The following is a 20,281-nucleotide window of genomic DNA, read 5'->3' on the forward strand; positions in this document are numbered from 1 at the left end:
TTGACTGCTTGGTAAGGATATCTAATGTATGTATGGCTCATGGTAAGGTGCCTGAGGATTGGCGGAATGCATGCATAGTGCCATTGTACAAAGGCAAAGGGGATAAAGGTGAGTGCTGGTATATCACGACCCATCTGCAGCTAAAGATCAAGAATACCATAGGAGGAGCATCGTCCACCAGCCACATTATCCGAGGAAGGAGCGGGAAACTGTCACGTGACTTGCACAAGATACTGGTGACAAGTGGAGGAGGAACCCAGGTAGCAGGAGGAGGGTGAACGTTAGAGCCGACAGGTTATGGATGAGAACCAGATATGCGTGAGACTCAGGGCTGGGCGCACCGCAGGAGGAGGAGTGTGTTGTGTGTAGTGACAACACTGGCAGTAACGCCGAACATTGGCAGAAAAAGAGTGGAATGATCGATACTTTAAACTCACAGGTGGAACATCTGTGTCTACCTTATAAGGTTTTGATGAACAATCTCTATAGGAATTGTCTGATGACGTTAGGGAACACCCAAAAAATCTTTGATATATACGTTCTACAGCGTTACAGAAACTAATTCAAAAGTGATTGATGCAAGCGAATGAATGCACAACATATGTAGGTGAGGAAAGTGGAGAAGGGTCTGCTTCATAATATCATTTTGAAGATAAAGTTTCATTTACTGGTGTACAGGAATATTGTTTTGAGGAAGAATCATACCACAGGATAATATGCCAAGGTATTTAATTCATAAAATTATGTATAACAAACGTCAAATTAGGGTATCCATTTTAAGAGAAATATTAATAAGTTTATTCCTAACGTTTACATAGTTTCAGTAAACATGGAATGAAAATAATCACCTGTGTCATCGTTACTTATAAGTAACAAATCACAAATGTCAAAGTGCATGATATTCTGGGGGATTAAAAAATGTTATGTTAAGGTCATATCCTGATGGGGTGTGTGTCGGGCCGATCATCACTATCCGTAATATTGACTAATGTGGTCGCAGCAGGAGTAATCTTGTCCGTAACTTCCGTATGGGTTGCGGCACCAGTACTTGCAGCCAAGGTAGCCAAAATTTGGCTGATAGTTGAAGTGCTGACCGTACCAGGGGTTCCCGTATCCATACTGGGCATCGGCAAGCATCACCGCTGCCAACACCAGGAACACGACCAGCGTCACACGCAACATATTGTAACTGGAAAAGAAATATGTTTACAATAATTTTTCTGCTTAACACTCAAGAAATGTTTAATGATAAAATGAACTCGATGTTTTGGATATCTCATGTAAAGGATTTCTGTGACGTTATTCTTGTTGCCTCAATAAGACGCAAGATGGTTCTGTCTTTGAGGCGGGGAGGGCCACCAGCGCAGGCGCAGGAGATGCTCTACAAGCTGCGTGGAAGTGAGGGTGTTGTCTTGGTTACCCTTCATATGAACTACTGATTTGTGTTCGACCAGCTTTGTAGAGTGAAGCACTGTTGAGATATTGCGAAGGCCAGTTTGTGAGGGTTTGCAAATTGTTTTGATTTTCAGGTGAAAGTCCTTTTTTGCCTTGTTCTTGGACTGGTTAGGTAGACATAACTACAGGACATGGATGAGACATAATGAATTCTTTCCTGAAATCCCACCACCTCCCCACCACACCTTCTGAGATATGGGGTTGGGGAAATCATAGAACACGGTCGTGTGGCTCTTGTGATCCTTTCAGTGAGCCAACAACATTCCCATCTGCCGGTCTGAGCAATATAAAAAGGAAAATTCAACTGGTAAAAATTGCAAAGGCTGAGACTAAAACAAAATATGTCAGACACAACACAGACTTTTCTACCTGAATGCGACCACACGCCCGCACACCCTACCTGTGACTGTAGGCACACCAGAGAATAGGCTGTCACTGGTAGTATCCCGGGTTAGGTTTGGACCTGGCGAACATTTACACAAACAGTAACGGATGCACTTCATGTCCTGGTTTCTTTCGCAGTCGATTGATATATATGTTTTGTCTTAATCTTGCTGAACTTTTTACAGAAACAAAACTTTTGTTGCCTTTGTGTATTTCTGACCTTGATTTATGCTATGAGCAGAAGTTTTCTATTAGACATCAAGAAGACGACTAGAGGCGTCGTCATCAGCATTTTGAACCATCGACATTGTCAACCAAGAAAACATCCTCACCTCCTCGAAGCTCCTCAGCCAGATACTCTCTTCCAGTTAGTCGGCTATTTGGGCTATAGTCCTAACGCCTGGTAGGGCCAGTGTGGCGTTAACCTCGAGTTAAAACCACCAATGGTAAGATCTTGAACACCTTTTTTCTTTCAGGAGATCGAGATGATTCTAAGACCATACACACTCTCACTGCATATTTGGCTCTTGATTCTCACCACATTTGCTTTACCTGATATGTATCATATGTGTTTCATGTCTGATATTGTTTACACTCTCCTCGTAAATATCGTGTAGCACATATTTGCTAACGCTGTAGATGAGAGGAAAATCGACTGGTCATGGGCATAAGTCAGCATAATACAACAATATGAAGTTTCCAGTTCGCATGACGTGGATCAAGGTTTACATTCTCCTACTTGGTTACCTTCCATATTTCATCTTCATCCACAGTGAGCTGCCTTACTAAATTTCCGTATATGTGATATCGTTCCACAAACATTTATTATTGACGTAGTGGACTCATACACTTAACATCTTCACTACGATAACTTGATCCTTATATATAATGCGTTAAGGCGGACTCAAGAAGTTTAGTTAAACGACTCCCTCAAATGTCAATGATTGATATTTTTGGTACCGTGTTATATATACTGAAATTCGTAAGACAGATTGTTGTGAATCTGAAGCTCAAAATTTTGTCATTCCGCTTCTTGTCCTAGTTCATTTCGTTTTATTTTCTGTTTTGTTAAAAAGTACACTTCACAATATTTTCTAGGCGAATTTGAACTATAATGTGTTAAATACGAGAGTCAACATGGTGGCAGGTAAGAAGATATGCGTTATATTTTGTAAATGTCGCGTTTTGTTAAGAGTAGACTGTCAGCTTAATACACGAGAAGTGAGGGATCACTACCTACCTTGTTCAAGCGTATAGAACTGTCTCAGAGACACCAGGCGTTGTGGCTCTTATATACCAGCAGGGACCGTTTTTACCGTTTATATTGGCGAGTAATTGACGTGTACAGTGTAAACCACAAGGACTTCTGTCTCTCTCCATCCTGTACTGCATTTCAGTCCTTTCATTTACATAGCAACAATGAGTTCTAATTACATTCAACAAACATCTTAGAAACTGTAGAAGGTTCGGAACCTACGGAATGATTATTGTCATATTCATTGGAATGGTAACACCGCAAAATGGCATATGTTGGCAGGTTAGGGGAATCCCGAGGCGTTTTCGTACGTGACCATATTTACCTCATATCCTCTCCCGTCGCCAAGAAGTGATTATATATATATATATATATATATATATATATATATATATATATATATATATATATATATATATATATATATATATATATATATAATATATACTATATATATATATATATATATATATATATATATATATATATATATATATATATATATATATTTTTTTTTTTTTTTTTTTTTTTTCATACTATTCGCCATTTCCCGCCTTAGCGAGGTAGCGTTAAGAACAGAGGACTGGCCTCTGAGGGAATATCCTCACCCGGCCCCCTTCTCTGTAACTTCCTTTGTGGGAAAAAAAAAAAAAAATGAGAGGGGAAGATTTCCAGCCCCCCGCTCCCTTCCCTTTTAGTCGCCTTCTACGACACGTAGGGAATACGTGGGAAGTATTCTTTCTCCCCTATCCCCAGGGATAATATATATATAGGTGGTGTGCAAAGTGAGAGGGTTAGGGAAAATGATTTGGTAAACAGAGAAGAGGTAGTAAAAGCTTTGCGGAAGATGAAAGCCGGCAAGGCAGCAGGTTTGGATTGTATTGCAGTGGAATTTATTAAAAAAGGGGGTGACTGTATTGTTGACTGGTTGGTAAGGTTATTTAATGTATGTATGACTCATGGTGAGGTGCCTGAGGATTGGCGGAATGCGTGCATAGTGCCATTGTACAAAGGCAAAGGGGATAAGAGTGAGTGCTCAAATTACAGAGGTATAAGTTTGTTGAGTATTCCTGGTAAATTATATGGGAGGGTATTGATTGAGAGGGTGAAGGCATGTACAGAGCATCAGATTGGGAAGAGCAGTGTGGTTTCAGAAGTGGTAGAGGATGTGTGGATCAGGTGTTTGCTTTGAAGAATGTATGTGAGAAATACTTAGAAAAGCAAATGGATTTGTATGTAGCATTTATGGATCTGGAGAAGGCATATGATAGAGTTGATAGAGATGCTCTGTGGAAGGTATTAAGAATATATGGTGTGGGAGGCAAGTTGTTAGAAGCAGTGAAAAGTTTTTATCGAGGATGTAAGGCATGTGTACGTGTAGGAAGAGAGGAAAGTGATTGGTTCTCAGTGAATGTAGGTTTGCGGCAGGGGTGTGTGATGTCTCCATGGTTGTTTAATTTGTTTATGGATGGGGTTGTTAGGGAGGTGAATGCAAGAGTTTTGGAAAGAGGGGCAAGTATGAAGTCTGTTGGGGATGAGAGAGCTTGGGAAGTGAGTCAGTTGTTGTTCGCTGATGATACAGCGCTGGTGGCTGATTCATGTGAGAAACTGCAGAAGCTGGTGACTGAGTTTGGTAAAGTGTGTGAAAGAAGAAAGTTAAGAGTAAATGTGAATAAGAGCAAGGTTATTAGGTATAGTAGGGTTGAGGGTCAAGTCAATTGGGAGGTGAGTTTGAATGGAGAAAAACTGGAGGAAGTGAAGTGTTTTAGATATCTGGGAGTGGATCTGGCAGCGGATGGAACCATGGAAGCGGAAGTGGATCATAGGGTGGGGGTGGGGGCGAAAATCTGGGAGCCTTGAAGAATGTGTGGAAGTCGAGAACATTATCTCGGAAAGCAAAAATGGCTATGTTTGAAGGAATAGTGGTTCCAACAATGTTGTATGGTTGCGAGGCGTGGGCTATGGATAGAGTTGTGCGCAGGAGGATGGATGTGCTGGAAATGAGATGTTTGAGGACAATGTGTGGTGTGAGGTGGTTTGATCGAGTAAGTAAGGTAAGGGTAAGAGAGATGTGTGGAAATAAAAAGAGCGTGGTTGAGAGAGCAGAAGAGGGTGTTTTGAAATGGTTTGGGCACATGGAGAGAATGAGAGAGGAAAGATTGACCAAGAGGATATATGTGTCGGAGGTGGAGGGAACGAGGAGAAGTGGGAGACCAAATTGGAGGTGGAAAGATGGAGTGAAAAAGATTTTGTGTGATCGGGGCCTGAACATGCAGGAGGGTGAAAGGAGGGCAAGGAATAGAGTGAATTGGATCGATGTGGTATACCGGGGTTGACGTGCTGTCAGTGGATTGAATCAGGGCATGTGAAGCGTCTGGGGTAAATCATGGAAAGCTGTGTAGGTATGTATATTTGCGTGTGTGGACGTATGTATATACATGTATATGGGGGTGGGTTGGGCCATTTCTTTCGTCTGTTTCCTTGCGCTACCTCGCAAACGCGGGAGACAGCGACAAAGCAAAAACGAAAAAAAGAAATATATATATATATATATATATATATATATATATATATATATATATATATATATATATATATATATAATTATTTCTATTAATTTCATTCATTTTGCTTTGTCGCTGTCTCCAGCGTTAGCGAGGTAGCGCAAGGAAACAGACGAAAGAATGGCCCAACCCACCCACATACACATGTATATACATACACGTCCACATACGCAAATATACATACCTATACATCTCAACGTATACATATATATATATATATACATATATATATATATATATATATATATATATATATATATATATATATATATATATATATATATATATATATATATATATATATATTTTTTTTTTTTTTTTTTTTTTTTTTTTTTTTCATACTATTCGCCATTTCCCGCGATAGCGAGGTAGCGTTAAGCACAGAGGACTGGGCCTTTGAGGGAATATCCTCACCTGGCCCCCTTCTCTGTTCCTTCTTTTGGAAAATTAAAAAAAAACGAGAGGGGAGGATTTCCAGCCCCCCGCTCCCTTCCCTTTTAGTCGCCTACTACGACACGCAGGGAATACGTGGGAAGTATTCTTTCTCCCCTATCCCCAGGGATAATATATATATATATATATATATATATATATATATATATATATATATATATATATATATATATATATATATATATATATATATATATATATATATATATATATAAATATATATATATATATATATATATATATATATATATGTACATAATTCATACTGTCTGCCCTTATTTACTCCCATCACCACCACGCCACACATGAAGTAACAACCCTCTCCCTCCGCATGTGGGCGAGGTAGCGCTAGGAAAAGACATCAAAGGCCACATTATTTCACACTCAGTCTCTAGCTGTGATGCATAATGCACTGAAACCACAGCTCCCTTTCCACATCCAGGCCCCACACGACTTTCCATGGTTTACCCTAGACGCTTCACATGCCTTGGTTCAATCCATTGACAGCACGTCGACCCCGGTATACCACATCGTTCTAATTCACTCTTTTCCTTGCACACCTTTCACCCTACTGCATGTTCAGGCCCCGATCGCTCAAAATCTTTTTCACACCATCTTTCCACCTCCAATTTGGTCCCCCACTTCTCCTCGCTCCCTCCACCTCTGACACATATCTACTCTTGGTCAATCTTTCCTCTCTCATTCTCTCCATGTGACCAAACCATTTCAAAACACCGTCTTCTGCTCTCTCAACCACACTCTTTTTATTACCACACATCTCTCTTACCCTATTATTACATACTCCATCAAACCATCTCACACCACATATTGTCCTCAAACATCTCATTTCCAGCACATCCACCCTCCTCCGCACAGCTCTATCTATAGCCCACGCCTCGCAAACATATAACATTGCTGGAACCACTATTCCTTCAAACATACCCATTTTTGCTTTCCAAGATAATGTTCTCAACTTCCACACATTCTTCAACGCTCCCAGAACTTTCGCCCCCTCCCCCACCCTATGATTCACTTCCGCTTCCACAATTCCATCCGCTGCCAAATCCACTCCAAGATATCTGAAACGCTTCACTTCCTCCAGTTTTTCTCCATTCAAACTTACCTCCCAATTGACTTGTCCCTCAACCCTACTGTACGCAATAACCTTGCTCTTGTTCACATTTCCTCTCAGCTTTCTTCTTTCACACACTTTACCAAACTCAGTCACCAGCTTCTGCAGTTTCTCACACGAATCAGCCACCAATGCTGTATCATCAGCGAACAGCAACTGACTCACTTTCCAAGCTCTCTCATCCACAACCGACTGCATATTTGCCCCTCTTTCCAAAAGTCTTGCATTCAACTCCCTAACAACCCCATCCATAAACAAATTAAACAACCCTGGAGACATCATACACCCCTGCCGCAAACCAAGATTCACTGAGAACCAATCGCTTTCCTCTGTTTCTACACGTACACATGCCTTACATCTTCAATAAAAACTTTTCACTGCTAAAAATTGTCCCCTACACCATATATTCTTAATACCTTCCACAGAGCATCTCTATCAACTCTATCATATGCCTTCTCCAGATCCATAAATGCTACATACAAATTATTTGCTTTTCTAAGTATTTCTCACGTACATTCTTCAAAGCAAGCCCCTGATCCACACATACTCTACCACTTCTGAAACCACACTCCTCTTCCCCAGTCTGTTGCTCTGTACATGCCTTCACCCTCTCAATCAATACCCTCCCATATAATTTCCCAGGAATACTCAACAAACTTATACCTCTGTAATTTGAGCACTCACTTTTATCCCCTTTGCCTTTGTACAATGGCACTATGGAAGCATTCGGCCAATCCTTAGGCACCTCACCATGAGTCATACATACATTAAATAACCTTACCAACTAGTCAAGAATACAGTCACCCCCTTTTTTTACTCATTCTCTCCATGTGACCAAACCATTTCAAAACACCCTCTTCTGCTCTCTCAACCACACTCTCTTCATTACCACACATCTCTCTTACCCTTCATTACCTACTCGATCAAGCCACCTCATACCACATATTGTCCTCAAACATCTCATTTCCAGCACATCCACCCTCCTCCGCATAACTCTATCTATAGCCCACACCTCGCAACCATATAACATTGTTATAACATCTATTTCTTCAAACATACCCATTTTTGCTTTCCAAGATAACGTTCTCGATTTCCACTTATTCTTCAACGCTCCCAGAACTTTCGCCCCCTCCCCCATCATATGATTCACTTCCGCTTCCGTGGTTCCATCCGCTGCCAAATCCACTCCCAGATATCTAAAACACTTCACTTCCTCCTGATTTTCTCCATTCGAACTTACCTCCCAATTGACTTGTCCCTCAACCTTACTGATCTTATTCACATTTACTCTCAGCTTTCTTCTTTCACACACTTTACCAAACTCAGTCACCAACTTCTGCAGTTTCTCACCCGAATCAGCCACCAGCGCTGTATCATCAGCGAACAGCAACTGACTCAGTTTCCAAGCTCTCTCATCCACAACAGACTGCATACTTGCCGCTCTTTCCAAAACTCTTGCATTCACCTCCCTAACAACCCCATCCATAAACAAATTAAATAACCATGGAAACATCACGCACCCCTGCCTCAAACCAACACTCACTGAGAACCAATCACTTTCCTCTGTTCCTACACGTACACATGCTTTACATCCTTGATTAAAACTTTTCACTGCTTCTAACAACTTGCCTCCCACACCATAAATCTACAAGCTCTTCACCATTTCCATTCACAGTGCTGTACACCCAATATACACCAATTATACCCTCAACTGCCACATTAGTCACCTTTGCATTCAAATCACCCATCACTATAACCAGGTCTCGTGCATCAAAGCTGCTAACACACTCACTCAACTGCTCCCAAAACGCTTGCCTCTTATGAACCTTCTTCTCATGACCAGATGCTTAAGCACCAATTATTACCCATAACTCTCCATCCACTTTCAGTTTTACCCATATCAATCTAGAGTTTACTTTTTCACACTCTATCACATACTTCCAGAACTCCTGATTCGGGAGTAGTGCTACTCCTTCCTTTGCTCTTGTCGTCTCACCAACCCCTATCATTATTTCCAAGACATTCCCAAACCTCTTTTTCCCTTTACCCTTGAGCTTCGTTTCACTCAGAGCCAAACCATCCAGGTTCCTTTCCTGAATCATACTACAAATCTCTCTTTTTTCTCTCATCTTGGTTACATCCACACACATTTAGACACCACAATCAGAGCCTTCGAGGAGGATAAGCACTCCCCGCATGACTCTTGCTTCCCCTTTTAGAAAGTTAAAATACAAGGAGGGGAGGGTTTCTAGTTCCCTGCTCCCGTCCCCGTTAGTCGACTTGTACAACACACGGGGAATGCGTGGGAAGTATTCTTTTTCCATATCCCCAGGGATATATATATATTTTTTTTTTTTTTTTTTTTATACTTTGTCGCTGTCTCCCGCGTTTGCGAGGTAGCGCAAGGAAACAGACGAAAGAAATGGCCCAGCTTCTGCAGTTTCAGATTGGGGAAGAGCAGTGCGGTTTCAGAAGTGGTAGAGGATGTGTGGATCAGGTGTTTGCTTTGAAGAATGTATGTGAGAAATACTTAGAAAAGCAAGTGGATTTGTATGTAGCATTTATGGATCTGGAGAAGGCATATGATAGAGTTGATAGAGATGCTCTGTGGAAGGTATTAAGAATATATGGTGTGGGAGGCAAGTTGTTAGAAGCAGTGAAAAGTTTTTATCGAGGATGTAAGGCATGTGTACGTGTAGGAAGAGAGGAAAGTGATTGGTTCTCAGTGAATGTAGGTTTGCGGCAGGGGTGTGTGATGTCTCCATGGTTGTTTAATTTGTTTATGGATGGGGTTGTAAGGGAGGTAAATGCAAGAGTCCTGGAAAGAGGGGCAAGTATGAAGTCTGTTGGGGATGAGAGAGCTTGGGAAGTGAGTCAGTTGTTGTTCGCTGATGATACAGCGCTGGTGGCTGATTCATGTGAGATATATATATATATATATATATATATATATATATATATATATATATATATATATATATATATATATATATATATATATATATATATATATATATATATATATATATATATATATATATATATATTGCGAGGTAGCGCAAGGAAACAGACAAAAGAAATGGCCCAACCCACCCCCCTACACATGTATATACATACGTCCACACACGCAAATATACATACCTACACAGCTTTCCATAGTTTACCCCAGACGCTTCACATGCCCTGATTCAATCCACTGACAGCACGTCAACCCCGGTATACCACATCGCTCCAATTCACTCTATTCCTTGCCCTCCTTTCACCCTCCTGCATGTTCAGGCCCCGATCACACAAAATCTTTTTCACTCCATCTTTCCACCTCCAATTTGGTCTCCCTCTTCTCCTCGTCCCCTCCACCTCCGACACATATATTCTCTTGGTCAATCTTTTCTCACTCATTCTCTCCATGTGCCCGAACCATTTCAAAACACCCTCCTCTGCTCTCTCAACCACGCTCTTTTTATTTCCACTCATCTCTCTTACCCTTACGTAACTTACTCGATCAAACCACCTCACACCACACATTGTCCTCAAACATCTCATTTTCAGCACATCCATCCTCCTGCGCACAACTCTATCCATAGCCCACGCCTCGCAACCATACAACATTGTTGGAACCACTATTCCTTCAAACATACCCATTTTTGCTTTCCGAGATAATGTTCTCGACTTCCACACATTCTTCAAAGCTCCCAGAATTTTCGCCCCCTCCCCCACCCTATGATCCACTTCCGCTTCCATGGTTCCATCCGCTGTCAGATCCACTCCCAGATATCTAAAACACTTTACTTCCTCCAGTTTTTCTCCATTCAAACTCACCTCCCAATTGACTTGACCCTCAACCCTACTGTACCTAATGACCTTGCTCTTATTCACATTTACTCTTAACTTTCTTCTTTCACACACTTTACCAAACTCAGTCACCAGCTTCTGCAGTTTCTCACATGAATCAGCCACCAGCGCTGTATCATCAGCGAACAACAACTGACTCACTTCCCAAGCTCTCTCATCCCCAACAGACTTCATACTTGCCCCTCTTTCCAAAACTCTTGCATTCACCTCCCTAACAACCCCATCCATAAACAAATTAAACAACCATGGAGACATCACACACCCCTGCCGCAAACCTACATTCACTGAGAACCAACCACTTTCCTCTCTTCCTACACGTACACATGCCTTACATCCTCGATAAAAACTTTTCACTGCTTCTAACAACTTGCCTCCCACACCATATATTCTTAATACCTTCCACAGAGCATCTCTATCAACTCTATCATATGCCTTCTCCAGATCCATAAATGCTACATACAAATCCATTTGCTTTTCTAAGTATTTCTCACATACATTCTTCAAAGCAAACACCTGATCCACACATCCTCTACCACTTCTGAAACCACACTGCTCTTCCCCAATCTGATGCTCTGTACATGCCTTCACCCTCTCAATCAATATCCTCCCATATAATTTACCAGGAATACTCAACAAACTTATACCTCTGTAATTTGAGCACTCACTCTTATCCCCTTTGCCTTTGTACAATGGCACTATGCACGCATTCCGCCAATCCTCAGGCATCTCACCCTGAGTCATACATACATTAAATATCCTTACCAACCAGTCAACAATACAGTCACCCCCTTTTTTAATAAATTCCACTGCAATACCATCCAAACCTGCTGCCTTGCCGGCTTTCATCTTCCGCAAAGCTTTTACTACCTCTTCTCTGTTTACCAAATCATTTTCCCTAACCCTCTCACTTTGCACACCACCTCGACCAAAACACCCTATATCTGCCACTCTATCATCAAACACATTCAACAAACCTTCAAAATACTCACTCCATCTCCTTCTCACATCACCACTACTTGTTATCACCTCCCCATTTGCGCCCTTCACTGAAGTTCCCAAGTGCGTAAGAGAAGGGAGCAAATGGGAACTTCAGTGAAGGGCGCAAGTGGGGGGGTGATAACAAGTAGTGGTGATGTGAGAAGGAGATGGAGTGAGTATTTTGAAGGTTTGTTGAATGTGTTTGATGACAGAGTGGCAGATATAGGGTGTTTTGGTCGAGGTGGTGTGCAAAGTGAGAGGGTTAGGGAAAATGATTTGGTAAACAGAGAAGAGGTAGTAAAAGCTTTGCGGAAGATGAAAGCCGGCAAGGCAGCAGGTTTGGATGGTATTGCAGTGGAATTTATTAAAAAAGGGGGTGACTGTATTGTTGACTGGTTGGTAAGGTTATTTAATGTATGTATGACTCAGGGTGAGGTGCCTGAGGATTGGCGGAATGCGTGCATAGTGCCATTGTACAAAGGCAAAGGGGATAAGAGTGAGTGCTCAAATTACAGAGGTATAAGTTTGTTGAGTATTCCTGGTAAATTATATGGGAGGATATTGATTGAGAGGGTGAAGGCATGTACAGAGCATCAGATTGGGGAAGAGCAGTGTGGTTTCAGAAGTGGTAGAGGATGTGTGGATCAGGTGTTTGCTTTGAAGAATGTATGTGAGAAATACTTAGAAAAGCAAATGGATTTGTATGTAGCATTTATGGATCTGGAGAAGGCATATGATAGAGTTGATAGAGATGCTCTGTGGAAGGTATTAAGAATATATGGTGTGGGAGGCAAGTTGTTAGAAGCAGTGAAAAGTTTTTATCAAGGATGTAAGGCATGTGTACGCGTAGGAAGAGAGGAAAGTGATTGGTTCTCAGTGAATGTAGGTTTGCGGCAGGGGTGTGTGATGTCTCCATGGTTGTTTAATTTGTTTATGGATGGGGTTGTTAGGGGGGTGAATGCAAGAGTTTTGGAAAGAGGGGCAAGTATGAAGTCTGTTGGGGATGAGAGAGCTTGGGAAGTGAGTCAGTTGTTGTTCGCTGATGATACAGCGCTGGTGGCTGATTCATGTGAGAAACTGCAGAAGCTGGTGACTGAGTTTGGTAAAGTGTGTGGAAGAAGAAAGTTAAGAGTAAATGTGAATAAGAGCAAGGTTATTAGGTACAGTAGGGTTGAGGGTCAAGTCAATTGGGAGGTGAGTTTGAATGGAGAAAAACTGGAGGAAGTGAAGTGTTTTAGATATCTGGGAGTGGATCTGGCAGCGGATGGAACCATGGAAGCGGAAGTGGATCATAGGGTGGGGGAGGGGGCGAAAATTCTGGGAGCCTTGAAGAATGTGTGGAAGTCGAGAACATTATCTCGGAAAGCAAAAATGTGTATGTTTGAAGGAATAGTGGTTCCAACAATGTTGTATGGTTGCGAGGCGTGGGCTATGGATAGAGTTGTGCGCAGGAGGATGGATGTGCTGGAAATGAGATGTTTGAGGACAATGTGTGGTGTGAGGTGGTTTGATCGAGTAAGTAACGTAAGGGTAAGAGAGATGTGTGGAAATAAAAAGAGCGTGGTTGAGAGAGCAGAAGAGGGTGTTTTGAAATGGTTTGGGCACATGGAGAGAATGAGTGAGGAAAGATTGACCAAGAGAATATATGTGTCGGAGGTGGAGGGAACGAGGAGAAGAGGGAGACCAAATTGGAGGTGGAAAGATGGAGTGAAAAAGATTTTGTGTGATCGGGGCCTGAACATGCAGGAGGGTGAAAGGAGGGCAAGGAATAGAGTGAATTGGAGCGATGTGGTATACCGGGGTTGACGTGCTGTCAGTGGATTGAATCGGGCATGTGAAGCGTCTGGGGTAAACCATGGAAAGCTGTGTAGGTATGTATATTTGCGTGTGTGGACGTATGTATATACATGTGTATGGGGGTGGGTTGGGCCATTTCTTTCGTCTGTTTCCTTGCGCTACCTCGCAAACGCGGGAGACAGCGACAAAAAAAAAAAAAAAAAAAAAAAAAAAAAAATATATATATATATATATATATATATATATATATATATATATATATATATGCCGATATATCTCTGATGATCACGTGATCCAGTATTATGCTGATAACTGCAAATGTTTTTGCATCCCGTAAATTTGTATTCGTTTTTTACATCAGTAATCTAAGTCTTCGAGTGAGGAACGTTATTAGTAGATACACTCCAGGAAATGGTAGATAGTTTCGTTGTGGTTATCGGAATATATTTTAATGTGGTCTGAATGAACTTATTGAGAAATATAGGTTAAGAACAAGGTGCCGTAATTTACGACAGAAAATAATTTGACGTATCTGAAGTGTTATATTTTGTGGTGGAGATTGTAACAAGGAGATGATGACTAGAATAGCTATTGTCAAAGCAGCTTACAAAGAACACGCTCGACACAGTTCCGTTCTCCTTACTAAGTAAAGAAATCCTTCGACTTGGTATGAGATGAAGGTTTGAAGGTCCAACTAACAGCCAGTTGAAACTTATCGGTCCACAGTGAAACTTATCCTTCTCAACCGTTGGTGCTGGTTTGCCTCAGGGCTCCATGCTGGCCCTATTCCCTTACTTATCATACACCAGGGATTTTCTTAACTCTCTCTGCTCCGACTCCGTCGCGGTGCAACACACTGAGGACGCTGTTAAACTTATTAGGGTCTGTGATGATACCCTCTACACCATACTAAGTCCAGAGGATTGACGATGTGTTGTTATTGGAACTCAGGTTGAGGACTAGATTATGCATCACAAAATCCCCTATTTCTTACCGCAGTGCAGATCGTAGACATAATATGGATCATGCTTCCCTTAGTTCACATGCGCACCAATCCACTTCCCCGCTACTCTCGCGTAGATTGAAGTCAGTCTAAAGTATGATTATAGGCTTCGAGTATATCATTCCATACAGACCAAAGCAGTTATGGCTAGGACGAGGCTCACACTAGACCACAGTGATGCAGAGGTACGAATGAAAGACGAAGATGTACCCGCTCCTGACGAACTTTCCTAAAGAAGTATCGTTGATCCCAAAAATGACGTCCGATCACTGCATATAACTCAAAAGACGTCGGTGGATGTGGGCACATCCGAACCGCAGATCCCCATGCTAGAGCAAACTCCTGCACTGAATGTACAGTTTCCCCAAGTAGTAATGTCACAAAATCCAGTTTTGGCATATACAGGTTTGGTATATTAGTAAAGGCTTCTAGCCTTTTTTATGAGAACATTAGGTAATAACCCAATCAATTTTTGAAGGATTGTTGAATGATTCATGCCTTAAACTAGCATGTGAAGTTCCGTTGTGTCCCTTAGAATGTTTTGCTGAACAGGTAGTCTAGTGTTCTTAAGTAAGATTCAGATGTATAGCTTGAAAACTGTTTTATGATTTTCTTTAATTTTAATGAAATCCATTCTGATATTCCCACTGAAAATGGGTGAATGCAAAAGATATGTACGTGGATGGTGAGGAAGGTGGGGAGGAGTCTCCTAAATATTGTAACTTTGTGGATAAAGCCTCAGCCACTGGTATACAGAAATGTTGCTTTGGGGAAGAATCATATCACAGGATAATACATCAAGCTTTTTATTTTCAATGAAGAAGAAAACAGATATGAAGATGTGTTTTCCGAAGATTTCCGTAGTTTCAGTAAAGATAGAAAACAATCACATTTAGCCACGACTTATCAGCGGCAAAACACATCTGTAAAAGAGCATTATGTTGTGGAGGATAAAGAAACACTGTATAATGGTCATATCCTGATGGGTGTGTGGGTCGGGGTGGTCATCACTATCAGTAATAGGGACCAATGTTGTCGCAGCAGGAGTAATCATTTCCATAAGATCCGTATGGGTTGCGGCACCAGTACCTGCAGCCGTAGTAGCCAGTATTGGGCTGATACGGGTAGTGATGGCCTATCCACTGGGGTGTCACCTGGGGTTCGGCAAACGCCAACGCCGCCAGCACCAGCAACACAACCAGCGTCACCCGCAACATACTGGAACTGGAAAAGAAATATCTAGAATAAGTTTTCGTCTGCTCACACTGAAGAAATCTTAAAAGATGATAGGAATCTGGTGTTCTGAATATCTCGTGTAAAGGATTCCTGTGACGATATCACTGTTGCATAGATCAGACATATAATGGCTTTGCTTGTGAGGCGGGGAGAGCCGGCCAGGACACAGCAAGGGCTGCACGTACTGTCACACAAGTTGGGTATAACTGACTGAGGCTGTTGTCACGGATCCCCCTCACATGACTTGCTGATATGTGTTCGAGTGAGAGTTGTTGACTCGGGCAGTGTTGAGATATCGCGAAGGACAGTATAAAGATATACACTTTGTTAGGTTTGGCAAATTCTGGTTTGATGTAGTGAAGGATTCTTGACAGGTACTTGGACTTGTTAGGTAGAGAAACAACTGAATGTAAATCTTTGGCATCTATTGTATGTCAAATGTTTATGTACACCGAAATCTTTGCATGAGTATTTGTATTACGTCAGTGGAGTATAAACAACCCTAGTTATAAATACAGTGGTGTAGCGGTTAGCGTTCCTGACCATGACTTTTCCAGTACTATGTAATCAAATAGCCTTCGTCTCACGTTGGTGAGCAACGGGGTCTCCACTGGTCATCTTCTATAGGCTAACACAACCAGCTAATAGCATTTTACACACGCAAATATACATACCTATACATCTCAATGTACACATATATATACACACACAGACATATACATATATATATATATATACACATGTACATAATTCATACTGTCTGCTTTTATTTATTCAAATCGCCTCCTCGCCACACATGGAATAACATCCCCCTCCCCCCTCATGTGTGCGAGGTAGCGCTAGGAAAAGACAACAAAGGCCTCATTCGTTCACACTCAGTCTCTAGCTGTCATGTAATAATGCACCGAAACCACAGCTCCCTTTCCACATCCAGGCCTCACAGAACTTTCCATGGTTTACCCTAGACGCTTCACATGCCCTGGTTCAATCCATTGACAGCAAGTCGACCCCGGTATACCACATCGTTCCAATTCACTCTATTCCTTGCACGCCTTTCACCCTCCTGCATGTTCAGGCCCCGATCGCTCAAAATCTTTTTCACTTTTTTCACTTTTTTCACTTTTTCCTTCCACCTCCAATTTGGTCTCCCACTTTTCCTCGTTCCCTCCACCTCTGACACACATATCCTCTTGGTCAATCTTTCCTCACTCATTCTCTCCATGTGACCAAACCATTCCAAAAGACCCTCTTCTGCTCTCTCAATCACACTCTTTTTATTTCCACACATCTCTCTTACCCTTACATTACTTACTCGATCAAACCACCTCACACCACATACTGTCCTCAAACATCTCATTTCCAGCACATCCACCCTCCTGCGCACCCTCCTGCGCACCCTCTTGCGCATCCACCCTCCTCCCAATGAAAAAGTCATGAATGCGCTTTTCATGTTACCAAGGTGATTCTAATACCATATACAACCTGTGCATATTTTGCCCTCGATTTTCACCATATTTGCTGGACCTGTTATGTACCACTCGTATTTCACTTCTGATATTGTTTATATACTCCTGGAAAATATCGTGTGACACGTATTTGACAATACTGTATATAAACGGAAAATTGACTCGACACAAGCACACGTCAGCATAATACAACAATATGACGATTCAAATTCACATGATATAAATCAATGTTTACGTCCTACTGTTTGATTACCTTCCACGTTTCCCCGACATGTGCACTGACTTGCCTCGCTCAGTATCGGCATATATGATACGAATATTCATTATTGACAGAAAACATTCATTTGCTTAACACGGTGAGTACGATGAATAGAGGCGAAGTTAAGTAAGTGACTCCCTACATTATCGATAAAATCATGTGAATCAGACTCATATGGTTGTAACATGTCATATAGATTTTCTTTTATTTCCAGTATTGTTATGAACATTCTACAAAATATTTTCAAGGAGAATGTAAACAATATCAGGGATAGACTTCGGATATGTTATAATATGTAACTGTTGCGTTGGTTAAGAGAACAAGTGCCAGCTTAAGACCCCAGAAGTGAGGGATCACTACCTACCTTGTTCAAGCGTATAGAACTGTCTCAGAGACACCAGGTGTTGTGGCTCTTATATACCAGCAGGAGCTGTCTTGATCGCGAGGTATGGGCGAGTAACTGACGTGTATAGTGTGGCTCATGGTGGGTGGTGTCCATCTCTCTATTTTATAGATATATACGGTAGTTCCCTCCTCTACCGCATTCAGTCTCTTCGTATACATATACAATATTCAGTTTTCATCATACTTATGGAAAATCTCACAAAACACCCAGTGGGTCAACAGTTTGTATATTAATGATAGGCAAGTTCGGTGGAATGGTAATACCTGAGGCTTGTCGGTGGTGTGGGGCCTGGGAAGTAGCCAGACGGGTCCATATTACTCCCCATACATCCGGGATTCTAGTTTTCTGTCGTATCCTCCTTATGAAAAGGAGGAGCATAAATGACCGAACACAAACCTGTTTTGATAAGGAGAGAGGGAGTAGTTGACCCAGTTAGTAACGGAGAGAGAATGGCGATAAAGGAAACGAGATGAGACCGTGGAGGTAATCCAGAAGAGGAGCGCATAGAGATCAGAATCCGATGCCACACTCTGTCACAAGCCTTCCAGGGTTATGATATGGGATTCCCAAACATCCCTCAGAGAGCATGACCAAACACTGTAGATTTAGGAAAAGTGTTACCGATAGCTCTAATCTATGCATAATTATAGAGACATTGCTGAGAATAAATTCATTCCATGAAAACTACAGAAGTCAGACCAACAGGACAATAACTGGAGATTTCGCCTATTCACCCTTGTTTAGGCTAAGTTGTACCAATGCACTCGTCCAAGAAGGAAAAAAATGTAGATGGAGCCTCGAGTCACGTTGTAAAGAGTGCAGATAAACCAGTTGTATAGTGAATCTGGAAAGTGACTGTGGAAACATAGAAAAGTGATCACATGTCTGATGGATAATTTGTGTTATATATATGATAAGGATATGTGGTATGAGTATGTTCTTTTCCTCAGTTCGAATGTTAAAAGTTTGCCTGCTAGTTTGTTACTATCCCTGGGGTGAAATCGGACTGATCTATACTTGGATCGAAAAAGTCGGATCCTTTCATAGGTTTGAATACCTCTATTCTAAACTAAATAAGTTAAGTTACTGTAGCTGTCTCTCGTTGGATTTGATTCGCAAATAGGGAGTCATCTTGGTAGCTCGCCTATTTACTAGCTTTGATCTGTCTGTCTTGTTTCATGTCAGGCGGCGACCAAAACTGAACTCAGTACTCAAGGTGAGGACGCATCAGTGAACTGTAGGGAATTAGGATTAGGTTTTTAGACTTGCATCTATTGAAGCTTCGCCTCTATACTCCGTCCACAAACTGTTGCATGGCTTTAAAGTCGCTGGGAATTATTACAAGTAAGACTTTTTCCCCATTTAAGCTATGGAGCTTAACGTAGTTTATCATATCATTAATATTATGTACTATCGATGTGCAAAACTACACATATGTGAATCAAATCCATCTGATCCGTTCCGCTCAAACCTCCTCTCATGAGTCCGCTTCAGAAGAGGAGTCTGTGGGAAGTGCAACATCAATACACATGTTACACGTCACTTGGATCTTGCATTTCTAAATTTTGACGTCAGTTCGTTTAAGTTTCGTCTAACAATTATCACAACTATTTTCTGTTTCACTCTATCCCATCTTCTCTATCACTATACATTATCAACATCAGTAGAAAACGCTGGTTGCAGGTAAGCTTGACCTAAAGCTGAAGAAACGCGTAGTAAAGAACCTAACGTAAAGCGTAGTTCTGTACGGTGGGAAATATGGATCCTGTAAGGAATTGATACAAAACTGGTGGACAGCTTTGAAATGTGGTGCTGGGGAGGAATACTCACCGCTCAAAATTTTTTTTCATGTTGAAGGTTCCAGTCACGGAGAAAAGTCCACATCAAGTCCGGGGAATAATTGAAATATAGAGAAAATTATGAAACGGACAAAGGAAAGATAAGGGAAAGTATTTACGTATTTTGAAGAAAGTGAAAAAAAAACTGTCCCTTGAAATGTGCCAAGCCATAGTTATTGGGAAAGACATGACAAGGTACAGAG

At 41.5% G+C, this 20,281-nt stretch overlaps 2 long non-coding RNA genes across 2 annotated transcripts; both read right to left on the reverse strand.

Annotated features, from left to right (window-relative positions):
• Positions 1-712: 712 nt before the first annotated feature.
• Positions 713-3,139, reverse strand: LOC139767148 (uncharacterized). Its single transcript, XR_011717006.1, has 2 exons — positions 3,080-3,139; positions 713-1,189 (listed from the first exon to the last, which is right to left on the reverse strand). It is a non-coding gene; the product is annotated as an uncharacterized lncRNA (long non-coding RNA).
• A 12,524-nt stretch (positions 3,140-15,663) lies between these two features.
• Positions 15,664-18,630, reverse strand: LOC139767147 (uncharacterized). The gene is made up of 2 exons (XR_011717005.1): positions 18,199-18,630; positions 15,664-16,091 (listed from the first exon to the last, which is right to left on the reverse strand). It is a non-coding gene; the product is annotated as an uncharacterized lncRNA (long non-coding RNA).
• Between the last annotated feature and the right edge of the window lie 1,651 nt (positions 18,631-20,281).

This window comes from Panulirus ornatus, chromosome 59, assembly GCF_036320965.1.
Source record: "Panulirus ornatus isolate Po-2019 chromosome 59, ASM3632096v1, whole genome shotgun sequence".
Classification (NCBI taxonomy): Eukaryota; Metazoa; Arthropoda; class Malacostraca; order Decapoda; family Palinuridae; genus Panulirus; species Panulirus ornatus.